Source organism: Apodemus sylvaticus, chromosome 14 (genome assembly GCF_947179515.1).
Source record: "Apodemus sylvaticus chromosome 14, mApoSyl1.1, whole genome shotgun sequence".
NCBI lineage: Eukaryota > Metazoa > Chordata > Mammalia > Rodentia > Muridae > Apodemus > Apodemus sylvaticus.
Genome location: NC_067485.1, coordinates 63,398,609 through 63,411,633, shown reverse-complemented (window position 1 = coordinate 63,411,633; position 13,025 = coordinate 63,398,609). Strand labels below are relative to the sequence as shown.

The 13,025-nt window shown below is 39.9% G+C and overlaps 1 protein-coding gene across 15 annotated transcripts in view; it reads left to right on the top strand.

The window, feature by feature from the left end:
* The window catches only part of Mllt10 (MLLT10 histone lysine methyltransferase DOT1L cofactor), a 135,469-nt gene that overhangs the window by 64,035 nt on the left and 58,409 nt on the right, over window positions 1–13,025 (top strand). The gene's annotated exons all lie outside the window — the stretch shown is intronic.

Genomic DNA, 13,025 nt, shown 5'->3' with positions numbered 1-13,025 from the left:
GTTATCCAAGCATTGTTGGGATTGAGTTCTTTCTTGTGGAGTGGGTCGTAAGTTAAATCAGAGATTGCTTGGTCCTTCAAGTTCTGTACTACCATTGCTCTAGCATGTTTTGCAGACAGGTCAAAGGTTTTACAAGGCTGGGTTGGTGTCAGTAGCTTTCAGAGTACCTTTGTACACCAGGGACTAGAACATAAGGCCAAGGTTACATGTAGGCACCAGCTAGACTCACCCATGCTGAATGAGTGTGGGTGTTGTCCTTAGCAGAAGAGTCCCCACTGTCACTTTGGAGAACAACACTTTGCCTTAGCAGTAGTGTGGTTGTTTGTGGATTTCCATGAGACCCCTTTGGCCAACATCTCAATTGAGTTCAACTCAGTTCATTCATTGGAAGCCTTGCCTGTCGACTGGAGATGGCCAGTTGAGATTCCTTACCTAGGCATTCTCTTTAGGATCGACTGCCTTCATTCATTCCAGGAAGTTTCCACAAGTGAACCCCCCAGGCCCAGCCATCTTTCTGCATTCTATTCCTCCATCTCATTTCCCCTTCCCCATCTGAACCCCCCCAGTCCTGCCCCACCCACCTCTAGTCCGCCCATATTAATTGATCTGTTTCTTTCTCCCATGCACCTCCTCATAGACCCTTTCTCACCTTTCTATAGGTGTGTTTATTCACGTAAGTATTACTGTCCAAAGAAGGGAAAAAGAAATGGGAATTGATATAAATGTTTTCAAGGGCACATAGATAATCAATCAGTTAGTCCAGGGCCTTTGATGTCAATACTTGGGAGACAAAAGCAGTAGGTAGGTTCCTGGGGAGTTTCAAGTCCAGCCTAATCTACAGAGCAAATCCAGGTCAGCCCTGGCTACACAGAGAAACCCTGTCTCAATAAATGGAAAGGAATTGAAATAAAGTTGAATACAGAAAAAGGACTTAAATTTATATAAAGAGAAATGCTTGTGGGATAGAGCCGAGGTGGGAGAGCCGGCTGGGAAGATAAGAGGAGCCGAAAGCATGGTGCATGACCACAGGTTAGAAAATGATGATTTAATACGAGAAGAGCTTAGCTATATGGCCAAGGGATTATGAAACTGAGTTTTATTTCTGGGAGCATGGTGCTGGGAGGAAGAACTGGGCCTAACTTAAATATCTTTCTGGGTCTGTGGTTTGTAGCTTAACCGGTAATATTCACTTATAAGCTAATGTGTGCTTGCTATATTTATCTTCCTGGGGCTGGGTTATATATATATCATCCTAAGTGAGGTAACCCAGACCCAGAAAGATAAATATTGCACACATTAGCTTGTAAGTGAATATATATATATATATATATATATATATATATATATATATATATATATATATATATTCTATTTCCATTTGCTTGCAAATTTCATGTCTCTTTTTTTTTTTTTTAAACAACTGAGTAATACTCCATTGTGTAAATGTACCAGGTTTTCTACATCCATTCTTTGTTTGAGGGTTATCTGTGTTCTTCATTTCCTGTTTCTGGCTTCTATGAATAAAGCCACAATGAACTTGGTTAAGCAAATGTCCTTGAGGTAAGATGTCTTGGGTATGTCTGTCTTGGTAGAGTGTCTTGGGTATATGCCTAAGAGATACCTGGATCTTGAGGTAGATGGGTTTCTCACGTCTGATGAACTGCCATATTTACATAGTGGCTGCACATATTTGCACTAACATGCATAACTAATGGTTTTTCTATAATGATAGATATAAAATGGCAGCAATACTACAGAGAATACTAAGCCATTTACTTTTATTTGGCTATGTGAGTAGTTTAGCTGATAACATTAAAAAATGTTTTGATTAGTATTTGTTGTGTGTGCTAGTGAGTTATACTATATCCACTTTGAACCTATATCATCTCCATATTTGCTTTCCACTCGCTCCTGCCAAATCCTCTTGTTTCAATTTTCACATTATAGATTAGAATTGCCAAGTGGGTACTGGGAGCCCAATTCAGAGCCTTCTTTCCAGCACATTATTTACTTTTTAAGTTTGTTGTGTAGTAAGCCTGTCAGATGTTTGCCTAGTAATGATCATCTTTCATTGCGTAGACTGGCTCTTCACTTGAATAACTGTGCAGAAGCTTTTGTGAGTTCCCACTTGTCAGTTGTTGGTCTAATTTCTTGAGTTTTTAGTGTTTTATGCGGACAGTTCTTCCCCATTTCTATCTCTTGAAATGTGCTCTTGCTCCCCTTCTTCTGGACAGGGTTTCTCCATGTAGCTTTGGCTGTCCTGGAGCTCCATGGAGACAAGGATGCCTGTCTAGATTTGTTCCTGACTCAGCCTACCAAGTGTTGGAATTCACCATGCTAGGCCGGTTTCGCTTTCTAACAGTTTCAGAGTTTTAGATCATAGCTTAAGGTGTTCCATACATTTGTATATCAGTTTTATATAGGGAAAGAAGAGGTAAAGATCTAGTTTTGTCTGCATGTGGATATCCAATTTTTCTGGCACCATTTGCTGAAGATGACATTCTATCATCCATTGTATATTTATGCCATCTTGGTAAAAATTAGCTGGGTTTGTATATGGGTTCTCCTGCTTCTGACGTGTGTGCACTTTTCATCCCCAGCTGTCCCTTCCTCATCTCTTGAGTGTCTCCCCACCACCGTTCTCATTTTGATGAGTTCTTTTGTTTCCTACCCCTTCTCCGTGTGTGTGTGTGTGTGTGTGTGTGTGAGTGTGTGTGTGTGTGTGTGTGAGAGAGAGAGAGAGCGCACATATACATGTGCAGGCAGAGACCAGCCTTGAGTGTTGCTTCTGAAACATCTCTGCTTTACTCGTGTGGCAGCTGTGTGAAATGGGACTCAGGTTTTCATGCGGTATGGCAAGCATTTTACCAAAATTACCTGATTTATTTCATGTTTTAACAGTTAGGGCATTATGTTAATTTTCTTTTGTTGCTTTCCACATTGCTGACAATTTATCAAATCTAAGAGTTTTTCAGTTGGTGTCTTTGGGTTTATATATAGAATCATACCAGTTGAAATAAAAAATATACTTCAACTTTTCCTATGGATTTATATTCTCTCCTATCTTCCTTCTTCTTCTTTATCCTTCTCTCCCTCCTCCTCTTATTGCTCAAGCTAAGGCTTTAAGTACTATATTGAATACGATCAGAGAAAGCCATGAACACTTTGTCTTGTCCCTGATTTTAGTGGAAATGCTTTGAGGTTTTCCCCATTTGATGTAACTTTGGCTATATGTTTGTCATATGTTACCTTTTACATTGAGATGATGTCCTCGTTTTAGGCTTTTATCATGAAGGTGTGTTGGATTTTGTCAGAAGCCTTTTCTTCATATAGTGGGAAGAGCATGTTTCTGTCCTTGTGGCCATTTAGGTGATCTGCTACATTTATTGATTTGTATATGATAGGTCTTTTTTGGGGCGGGTATGTTTCAGTTTGCAGATACTTTGTTGAGATATTTTGTATGAATAGCAAGAGAGACATTGCTGTATACTGCACTGTACTGTGCAAGCTCTCCTACTCCTTCCCTCCTCCTGCCTCTCTTTGTTGTTATGCTTCTATCTAGTTTGATATCAGGGTGGTACTGGCTTTGTAAGAAAAATTTTGTAGTATATCTTTCTGTTCTATTTTATGGACTAATTTGAGAAGTAGTGATGTTCTTAATAAAAGTTTGGACTTTTAACAGTGAGTCCTCCCAGGTCTGGTCTTTTTTATTTAGGAGATACTTGAATTACTGTACTAATCTCACTGCTTATTTTAGCTCCGTTTATGGTAGGTCATATCTAAAAAAAATACATCCACTTCATTTTGTCTTGGCAATTTAGTGGAGAGTGTTGTATGTGTATGAACAGGTTTGCATGTGTGCGTACCTGTGCACATGGGTTCCCGTGCACATGTGTGCTCATGTGTGTAGAGGTGCCCTCCTTGATAGCTCTCCGACTTATTTCATGAGACAGGGTCTTTCCCTGAACCTGGAGCCCTTCCATGTGACTAGTGTGGCCTGCCATCCAGCTCCAGGAGACGTCTGTCTCTCTGCTTCACCAGGGCTGTGTTTGCAGATGCATGCTCCAGGCCTGGCTTGTCTGTGGGTTCTGGGGTCTAAACTCAGGCCTCAGGCTTGTGCAGCAGGCACCTGACCCACTGACCATCTCCCCAGCCCCAGAATATGTTCTTTTAAGGTATATCCTAATGGGTTTTATGAATTTCATTGATGTCTTTTGTAAATTTGGATCATTAATTTCTGTCTTTTGGTGAGTTTGGCTAAAGATTTATCAGTTCTGTTATCTTTTCAAAGATCAACATTGTAATTGAGTCTTTGTATTGAAATTTTGTTTGTGTTTCATTAATTTCTGCCCTACTATGTTTTGTGTGTGTGTGTGTGTGCCTGTCTATAGAGACTAAGTTTATGTCAAATCTCCTGGTTTCATGCTTTCCTTCCTTCCTTCCTTCCTTCCTTCCTTCCTTCCTTCCTTCCTTCCTTCCTTCCTTCCACAGGCTCTTTCAGTAAACTTAGAGCGCATTTGGCGCATTTCTCTCTGCGGAGTCCAACAATATGCAGCTCAGCTATGCAACGTAAACTGGCCAGATGCATGTGTGTCCATAGTGAAGATTCCTTCATCCCCCATTGCTCTTTATAGCTTGACATATTAAAATTTATTGACTTAAAACTGCAATGAAAATATGGTCTTGTACTTGCCTATAGGTCAGCAGTTGGAATTTAGCAGCTGTTTTTAACACAGCATCTTTCATTCAATTTCTTTTAAAATGTTGGCTTACCTATGGAGTTTGAAGGAGTGAAGATGAAGTTAGGGCGTAGTAGGGTGACACAATTGTGTGAAGGCTTGAGTAAAGGTAGGCCATCTTTAAAGGGCCTTAGTGTGTTTTTTAAAGCTAGTATTAGCAGGAATTTCTGCATAATAAATCGATCATTCTCTTAGGATTCCCTGAGTATATGACAGTGACACCTAGCCTTTTCTAGCACAAATGAAGAGAAAAGCAACTGTTGCCAATTTTTTCCTTTCTGAGTACTACTGCATTATTGTTGGGTGGTTGTGATAAAATCTGTGATATATTATTATTCATTTGATCCTTCCTCTCCTCTTTCATTTGTCATGCTATTCACACTGTCAGTAGTCTTATGTTTGCAGTATATATCTGTTGGTACCACAGCTTAGTATTGGTCAGTGAATCAGAGGTATTACCTACGGCAAAGGTCTTTGGAGGTTGTGATGGCTAATTTTAATAGCCAGCTTGACACAATCTTGAATCACTCAACAAGTGGGGAGTCTTAATGAAGGATTGTGTAGATCAGATAGTGTGTTTGTGTAGGGAATTGTCTTGATTGCATTAATTGAGTAGGAAGATAACTGTCCATTGCAATGACCTCGTTACATAGGTATTGGGTCCTGCATTTATAAGAGTGGAGAAAGTGAATTAGTGCTTTCTGTCATGTGTGCATTTACTGCTGTTTATTCTGACTGTGCATGTAATATGGCTGTCTCTCAAACTGCTGTCTCTGAAATTATGGTGGATAAAGGAAGTTTTTAAGGTTTATTCTTTCCATATCTTTTTCTTGGCATTTTGCTGTAGTCTTCAGTAGTGAAGGTAGGAATCTACAGGGGTGATGAGGGAGTGGATTAGGAAATGCAAAGGGAAATTAAATGTCTTTTGGATTTAGTGCTAAAGAAGCTGTTAGGAAGTTTCAAAATAGTGGTTAGAGTGGAAGCTCTTTGAAGTTTATAGACTAATAAAGACCAGGATATAATTTGAGTAACTTAATTCTTTTAAGGTTTTTAGGTAAGGGGCTCTAGAGTTATTTAGCTCATCAGTTAAGAATACTGGCTCCTTCTCCAGACGACCCAAGTTCACTCTCTAGCACCTCCATGTTAGCTCCGGCTCACTGCTCCTCCAGCCTCCATGGGCAGGGCGCATGTGGCGTAGAGACAAAGAGGCATGAGGGTAAGTTAGTTACCTTCTGGAAGGTGATGCTATGTAGAGTGGCTGTAAGGATAAGGAAGCAGAATCTTTAAGACTGTTCATAGTTAGAAAGTTGAAAGTATTGGAGCTAAGGTCCTAGAATATTTATGACCTTTATCGTTCCTGGTGTTATTGTATGTTCTTTTTTTCTAATGTCATGACCATCAGAAGAGACACGGTGTTAGGGCTTTCACTTTTACAACTGTTTCAACCTTATGAATTAGAGCTGGTCAGTGTAGGCATAAATTTTTCTCAATCTTCTTTAATAAGTGTTCAACCTCTCCTCCAGTTTACCACCCACCAGAGGTAGTAGTGGGAAAGAAAAGTTATTAGTACATGGGGGAGTAAACCTGTTGAGAAATAAGTTTTTGGGGTGATTCCAAACAAAGTTTGTTGTTCTCAGTCCAGTCTACTAGCAAACACCAAAACATGAGTCAGCCACTACAGACAAGTGCGCTTGGCAGGCACCACACATGGACTGTTTAATCCAGAAGAAACTGCAAGCTGAGTGGAAATTTAAGGGTTCTTTGGAAAGTCGGTTGTGTCGGATGGTGTTTTTCTGAGTCAATTGTATGAAAGAGTGCTTTCCTGAAGTGGACATAAGTGAAAGTCTAAGGGAGACTCGTGAAGGAATGATTCACTGAAGCAAACAGGGAGAGGATGTTCTGCTAAAGCAAGCACGTGAAAGGACATGTGGTGGCACATTCTTTGCGAGAAACACACATGAATTGTTTGCCGTACCTTGTATAGTTGAGCTGCATTTGTTGGGACTCCTTAGAGAGAAATGTACCAAAAAAACCTTCTGGTGGTGTGTTACAGTTTCTTGCTGCTTTCAAGAGTCTGACTGATTGGCAGAGTGACGTCAGCTGAGACAGCTGAGCGTTTTCCTGTTGGCTCTGGTCCTTCCTGCTGACTTGAGCTGAGGCTGAGGCCTTACTGTTCCCTCTAGGTAGTGCCAGCACTGTTGATTCATGTTTGCTCTCCCGACTCTACTGACTGGACTGCTGGTATATCCATGAGGTGTTTGTGAGTGGTTCTGAGCTGCCACTGCTGACTGTGAACTGAACTGCTGATTTCCAGACAACACAGATGGGAGTTGCTCCCAAGAACCTTTCTAAATAGGTCCCCCCTCCACCCCCAATCCTTTCTTTTCCACTACCTCCTTGATGGGTCATTGGCTGCAGGGATGTTAAAGTGTTTAAAAAATCACCATTAAAAGTTGAAGTTGAAAAAATTAAGCGTTACAGTGAGACTCACCAACTGGCCTTGGTCAGCGGAAGCAATAAGAAGCTGCAGGAAACTGATGAGAAATTCTTTGGCAGTTTCCCTCTATAAGGCTGTCAGTGAAGCCCAGCAAAGAGATGTGAGGTAGACTAGTACATGTGTGTCACCAGCAGCGAGGCAGGACAAGGCTAGTGGATGCTTGAACTCGCACTGTCTGTGCGGTCATCAATAGAGTCCTTCTAAACATCACGTGTGCCTCCACAGCAAAAACATCCTTTGACAGAAATGACTTTCCAAAGTCAGAAAAGGGCAGAAGTTTCCTTTTTGGATCAGTTTTATTTTAACAAAGCAGTAGCTAGCAAATTGGTATTTTCTGTATCATTGTTCAAGTTTTAGTTCCCATGAAACAGTGCAGAAAATCAGATGCCATCTATTTCTGGAACCTGTTGCATTAAAGCAAAGCACCCTGGGCTTAAGGCATCTGAAATAAAAACTTGGATGCCATTTCCTCTTATATGCTATTCTGGGTTTTGAGACTGTTGCATTTATATGTAACTGTGAAAAGATTGAAACCATTGCTTTACTTGAAAGAGTAAGCATAGAGAAATGACCACATCTGACTTGGAACCCAGAACATTGGTTATTTAATAACTAGCTGCTCAGAAATAAGAGATTAGTGAGCGTTGTTTCTAAATGTTATAATGAGCAAATTCAAGTGGCTTCATACAGTGTTTATTTTCTGTTCATTGCCCAATCCAAGAGTGGACTTTTTGATTGACAACTTTTTTCCAAATAATTGATCTGCTCCACCCTCCCTCCTTCGTTTCTTTCCAGGACGATTTTAGTGGATATACTAATTGACTTTCTATTGCTGTGATAAATATTGACCAAGCCACAGTGGGGGTGGGGAGTGGTGTAGGGTTTCTTTGGTTTATAGTTCATCATTGTTGTAAAGCCAGAGTAGCCACCTGGAGGATGGAACTGTGTCGCAGACTATAGAAGAACTCTGCTCACTGGCTCCTTCCTAAGCCTACGTTTAGTCCTCTTCTTTACCTGGAAGAATATCTCTCTAGGAATATCACCACCTATAATGTGCTGAATACTTTCATGTCAGTCAACAATCAATAAACTTACACAAGAAAATTGGCCTAAAGGCCAATCTAATGATGGCATTTCCTCCTCTGATGTTCACCTCATCTTTGGTGACTCTAGTTTATGCCAAATTGATAAAAACTAGAAAGGATAGTATAGTTCAAGAAAAAGATGTAGAATAGGTTAGGTGAAAAATCCTAGCAGTATCTAGAAAAGATAAAAAGTCATGCCTTTTAAATTAACTGTGGATTAGAGCTGAAGAGACATTGAAAAAGGGAAAAAAAAAACTACATCACACCCAAGAATGGGAGTGGGCTAGTTAATTGTGGAAAGAATGGGAGTGGGCTAGTTAAGTGTGGAAAGAATGGGAGTGGGCTAGTTAAGTGTGGAAAGAATGGGAGTGGGCTAGTTAAGTGTGGAAAGAATGGGAGTGGGCTAGTTAAGTGTGGAAAGAGCCTCCAAACCCCGCTTCTTTAAAGTACTGCTGCCGTGCTCATTGTATTGCTCTCCTGGTGGGAGTGTTGGGCACACTACCTTGTTTGGTGTCTTATGGGTTGCACCTTGAGATTCCATACATTTCCCTTCAGTCATGGTGTGGACCTAGTAAAACTGGCTTTATTTAACCCCAAGGAAAGTTGCCTAATTTCTATGCTACATATCAGACCTGAATATGGTGAATAGTGGTTATCTCTGTAGCCGGTTTTGGGATTTTGAGGCAGGCTTTTATATAATAGTTCAAGCTGGTTTCAGACTTACTTGTGTGGTCAAGGAAGACCTAAACTCTTGATCTTTCTGAGTCTATGTCCCAAGTGGGAGATTTTAGGCTTACGCTACACTTATTCTTGAAGCCTTGAATAATTACAGAAAAATTTAAAAAGCAAAGAACATGTTAAAAAATTGAGTTATCAGTCCAAAATAACTATTATTACTAGTAAATGTTGTAGAATTTTTTTCTGTGTATACACATATTAAAAAGAATGGTTAGACAAGAATATTTTATTGAGATGAATTAAATAGATGTGAATAGATATTTTCTTTTTAACTTAATTTTTTATTCAAGAAATATACTTTCAAGGCTAATGATAGAAATTAGAAAAATAAAAAATATTGTAAAGGTAAATTTTTCTTTCTAGTTTGGATTCTTTAAAGAATGTATGTGTGTCTATGTGTGTCTGACTTTATGTATGTCCGCTACGACCATGTGGGAACCTGACAGGGTTAGATGACAGATTAGATTCCCTAGAACTAGAGTCTGTAGACTGTTGTGAACTACATGTAAGTGCTAGTAATTGAACTCAGATTCTCTTTAAAAATAATGGGGACACTGAAGTCAGAGTGGCTGAAAGAATTGGGAATGCCTTTTTCTTATTTTTGTGTGTCCATAATTTTTTTATGTATGCATTTGTGTATGCAAAGGTGGATGTATACTGCAAGTCTTTCTTGATTGTTTTTACATCTTCTGAGGCAAGGTCTTTTCAATCAAAACGTAGAGCTTACCAGCTGATAGAGCTAGTCTGGTTAGTCAGTTTGGTCTGTTGCACATTTAAAGGAAAAAACAAAAGCTAAAGAAGTTCTGTATATGAGTGTTTTGTCTGCTAGTCTGTCCATGCACCTACCATATGCTTGCCTGATGATTGCAAACTCCAGTAGAGGGTATTGGATCCCTGCACACCAGAGTTAAAAGGTGGTTGTGAGGTCGGGCGGTGGTGGTGCACGCCTGTAATCCCAGTACTTGGGAGGCAGAGGCAGGCAGATCTGTGAGTTTAAGGGCAGTGTGGTCTACAGAGTGAGTTCCAGGTTAGCCAAGGCTACACAGAGACACTATGTCTCAGTCCCCGCATCCCCTCTCCCCCTCCAAAAAAAGGAAACAAAAAAGATACTGAACCGTACTGTTTTCTTGATTTTTGACTTTTATCGCCCACACCCCCCAGGTCTTTGATCTGTAGTCTAAATCTGACATTTGACCTTTCTGGTCTCCTCCTGTTTTCCCCATTCTAGTATTGTTTTCTACCACTGAGCTAGATCCATCAGCTCCTGCTATGCTTTTATGGTTAATGTTTTTTCTGTTATTAAAATTAAATAAAGATATAAAACAAACTCACTTTGCTCAGTTACATTAATCTTTTATTGTACTGTTACCTCTGTATTTTATTTTATCTTATCTAGAATTTTTCTGATATCATTAACCAGTTTTAATAGCCTTATTAAATAAGTTTAGACTTAGACCATTTGATACCTTTACTTATCATTTATTAAATATTATTATCTAATTGAGTCTATTCCTACTCATTAACCCATTAAAGTCAGTTTGTCTATTTAAATATTTTTTTCCAGTTTGTCTTTTTAATGACTGTTTTGATGGGTGTTGCATATGCCATTGATATTCAGTATAATCCATGCACAGTAATCAGTGAAAGTTTTACTTCAGGATACATTTCTTGATCTGTTTCACAGCGCCCCAGTTTTGATTTACTTCTTGATTTTACTTTGTATTGTCTGTATCTCTCTTCACAATACCTTCTCTCTTCCTCCTTTTCCCCCCTTCTCTCTCTCTCTCTCTCTCTCTCTCTTTCTCTCTCTCTCTCTCTCTCTCTCTCTCTCTCTCTCTCTCTCTCACACACACACACACACACACGGTATATTTTCTGTCAGGCTTTCTGAAGTATTAATGTTTGCTTCATCATAATCAGCTCATTTACTGTTATGTCAGCTCTCGTATCTGGCATAAATGATATCAAGTATGGGACGAATATACTAAATAAATATAGAAATGTCTTATTTATTTACTATGCTCCTTCTGTACCCCCCAAAAAATCAAAACAAAGTAAACCACATCTCTTTATGTAGAAAATTATAGTAGTGTAGATTTGTGCCAAAATCATTTGTACATCATGTTAGATAATATAATCAAAGATATTTTACTATTTACACATAAAAATTCCCTATTACTGATACTTTTGATTTGTGCTTTCTTTGGCTTGTGTCTTTGTTGTATACTGTTTTTGATAAAATAGTTCAAACTTTCATTGTCTTACAATAAGTGAGGCTCAGCAGGACAGTTCATTATTTATGCCGTGTCAGCTGAGTTATTCTTGAGGCCATAGGAACTCCTGACTGTTTGGTGGTGGTTACTGGTCTTATTCATAAGGTTGGGACTAGGAATGGCTACACATGGTCAGAGAGGTCCCTCAGTTCCTTCACATATGGCCTTACTGTTCATTTGATTTTGTGTGTTCTCTGCAAGACCATCAAGCATTTCTTTTTTTTTTTTAAACTTTTCATTGATTCTTTGTGAATTTCACATTATACATCCCAATACATATCTGCCCTCTTGAAACCTACCCCTCAAAAAGAAACAAAAATTAAAAGTAAAACAAGAAGAATAAAAACCAAACATCTTTCCATAGAAGCTTCAGTGTATCACACAGTATATTCTTTTGCCCCAATAGCTTTACTTGCAGATGCCTTCCCCACTTGCCTACAGGCATGTTGGAGGACCTCTCCCATCAAACATTGTTAACCCAAGCAACGAGTCTTTGGTCTAGTTCATGGCCTTTCTTCTGTTGCACCGTCAATCCTGGACTCCCACAGGGCCTTCCCTTGCACACCCTGCTATTGCCCTGTGCTTTGGATCTGCGGGACTGTCTCCTCCCTTGTTTTAGCAGTTCACAGATAGGGTAGATGTTGGGGTGGGCAGAGTCAGAACCCTCAGTGGCAGCACAGGTGGGACATCACCATGGGCTTAGGTGGCTGCTCAGGCATCTCACAGTAGGCCAGTCCACCCTCCCACCCACTGGGTGGGCCTTTGGGTGTCTTCCCTACTTGCCTACAGCCATGTTGGAGGGCCTCTTCCATCAAACATCATTAACCCAAGCTGTCTTCTGTTGTTTGTTGTGCTTTTACCAGGATGTGTAGGATCATCTGGACAGCAGAGGTGAAAGCTATCCAAAACTTCTTAAAGTTACATGTTTTAGACTTAAATACCTCAAGCTGTGATTACAGCAAGTCAGGTTCAGGGGGTTGATGGAACAATGGTATTGTGTTGCACAAAATGAAAGTATGATTAATTACTTTGGAGTCATCAATTAAAAGAACTAAAAACAAATTTCTTCTGAAACTGTTACCAGAAACTCAACCAATTTTAAGTTTTACCATGTTTATATGTTTTTGTTGCAAAGTCAGAAACAGTAGGTGTTTTTAGAATAATGTAGCAACAGCTGTATCCTTTTGTGTGTGTTTTATTCTGCTGCAATATAATGCCCTTTAGGACAGGGAAAAGGAAATTTCATGCCTTAGACATGTAAAGTGGTCTAAAAGGTTAAATTTATATATTCAGCTTGTTAGGTTTCAGATCCTGGGACAAGGGGCTCAGGTACAGATTTTCCACACCAACGCAGACCTGGCTGCAGGTCCTCCCAGCATCCCTCAGTTCCTAGCTGGCACACCATGCCCTCTCACTTCAACTTTCCAGCACAGGACTGGGCTGCCTTCTCCTAAAGGCTCTTCCCCATATAGTCCTGACATTTTGGGGGACCCCATCTTTTTCTCTCAACCTCCTTCCTCTTATCTCTCTTTTGCCACTTTCCTATGTCTCTCTCCCAGTGGTGACTTCCCTGCTCCTTCCTGGGGACCAGTGAAGTCATTCACCTGAGAGCAGTTTTCTAATAAATCCACATTGACACATACTCCAATCTAGTTTCAATTAGTTCTTTTCGCTGAAGGAGAAATAACATCAC